This window comes from Nerophis ophidion, linkage group LG16, assembly GCF_033978795.1.
Source record: "Nerophis ophidion isolate RoL-2023_Sa linkage group LG16, RoL_Noph_v1.0, whole genome shotgun sequence".
Classification (NCBI taxonomy): Eukaryota; Metazoa; Chordata; class Actinopteri; order Syngnathiformes; family Syngnathidae; genus Nerophis; species Nerophis ophidion.
The window spans coordinates 29,406,348-29,408,847 of record NC_084626.1 but is presented as its reverse complement, the minus strand read 5'-3'; positions in this window follow the sequence as shown (position 1 = coordinate 29,408,847).

The following is a 2,500-nucleotide window of genomic DNA, read 5'->3' as shown; positions in this document are numbered from 1 at the left end:
GCCATCCTAGTCACAGTTTTTGTGTCCTTGGACCAGACCCTTCAGCCGCCTTACTCCCAGTGCCACTCACACTGATGTTTAGGGCGCTACAACTAAGACCAATTTACATTTCTCTCTACTCCTGTTTGGGCAGGTTGTACTGAAAAACGAAAAACAAATCGCCACCGGGGACGAAAACAGTTTAGAAAAAAAACATAATAATAGTAAAATAGTCCCAACTGTCATGTGGAATGATGACTAAATGTATTTGGCATATATATATGTCTTGATTAGATTATCCAGAGAGTAGTGCTCGATACCGTGGTAGAGCGCAATATGTAGGAGAATCTCCTGATGATTGAGGGAACCCCTCATGAAACAGTTCTGTAGAGATGAAGTAGTCTTGTGATTTTTCCCACACCTACATATATATATATATATATATATATATATATATATATATATATATATATATGTATACACACATATATATATATATATGAATACACACACGCATATATATATATATATATATATATATATATATATATATATATATATCCTACACATTTGCTATCATATCTCTTAGGGAGCAACATCCACAAACTTGGTGAAGCATGTAAATATAGGAACAAGTTTTCTATTGTTAACTACAACCCAGACCACTTTTATGGAGTTTTACATCATTGGGATATGTTGCCATATCATAAATGGTTCCAATAATAATTGCCAAATTCCAAATTGAAACATTTCACTCACCAACCAGCTTGAAAAAGTGATTAATTTGGTTATCACCATTGTGGTCATTTTCTATCGCTTATCCTGATCAGGATCAGGTGAGATGAAGCCAAGCCCAGCTGATTTTGCAACGACAGACTGGTTTCACCCTCAATCACAATAAGCGTTCCAGATGATTATTAGCTGATGTAAAATGAACATATTCAAAGGTGGATTCAGTGCACTTCACACCAGTGTAATAAATCACCCATGAAAACAAACACATTCAAACAGCACGTTTTTAAAGAAGAGTTTCGAAGATAGTCGCGAACAAATCTGAGTTCTGCTAGTAGTGAACTTTTACTGAACATGGATAGTTCAGAACTAGCGGAATTCCAGACCTGCCCTCGAGAGATTGCGTTGCAGTTGCAGTTAGATCAACACACCTTGGATTCGAGGCAAAATAATCAAAGCATACAGCCTTCTTCTTATAGAGTTAGCAGCAAAAATGCAAAAAACAAAACAAAATACCAGACCCGTCGTTTCCAACCCTCTAAAGTTCCTGATGATCTTCTCACTGCATGTGAAGTCCTGACTCTTCAACGGGCACTCATCTAATAAGACAGACGGCTACCTGTGCAAGAAGTGAAGTTCTGAAAAAAAAAAAACTAACAACATAATAAACGGATTAATAAACCATGCCAGCAGCTCCAGTTAACCCCGGACCTTACCTGCTTTTCCGGAGAGATTAAAGTGTCAGACGTAATAAATCTGGGCTAACTTATTATGTGGGGAGACCTGACTTGTCCGTATAATCTGCTTTAGTCAGCTTACTGGGTCAACCACATTTTTGAAAACGTTTATCTATCTCCAAGAGAAGCACTGACGAGATGGGGTGGTAAAGATAAAGAACACCCTGTGAATGTAACACATTCTTAAGGGGTTCAGCTCTACCTCAGCCCACAGAGAAATCAAGAAAAAATGTCCATTTGGAGGTTGCTTAAGGGGACCTTAACAAGTAATAGGAAGCATGCGCTAACATCCATCCATCCATTTCCTACCGCTTGTCCCCCTCGGGGCCGCTGAGGGTGCTGGAGCCGATCCCAGCTGCATTTGTGCGGAAGGCGACAACAATCAATTATTTAAAAAAAAAAAGATTTGTATTTTTTTTAATTTGTTTAATGAGTTTAACATGCACCTGGGGATAGGTTGATTGGCAACACTAAATTGGCCCTAGTGTGTGAATGTGAGTGTGAATGTTGTCTGTCTATCTGTGTTGGCCCTGCGATGAGGTGGCGACTTGTCCAGGGTGTACCCCGCCTTCCGCCCGATTGTAGCTGAGATAGGCGCCAGCGACCCCTAAAAGGGAATAAGCAGTAGAAAATGGATGGATGGATGGAGTTTAATTAATAAAACGTAATGACTATAAGCACGTTGCACCTAGGTGAAGGAGGTCGGGTTACACTGTGAAGTGAAGTGAATTATATTTTTTTTAGCGCTTTTCTCTAGTGACTCAAAACGCTTTACATAGTGAAACTAAATATCAGTCAAGACATGGACTTGGATTTGTTTTGCTTCTTCAACGCAAAGGATGATTTGCACGAGCGAGATGGGAATGTAAGTACATATTGTTTTATTTAACACTATAATTCAAAAACCGACAAAACAAAGGGCGCGCACAATGGCGGATAATTAACTGGACTACACTCCAAACAAAAACAGCACAATGGCATGACTATATACAAATAAACCAAAGATACTATCTATGGCACAAAACAAACCAAAAACATGCACTGAGGCATAA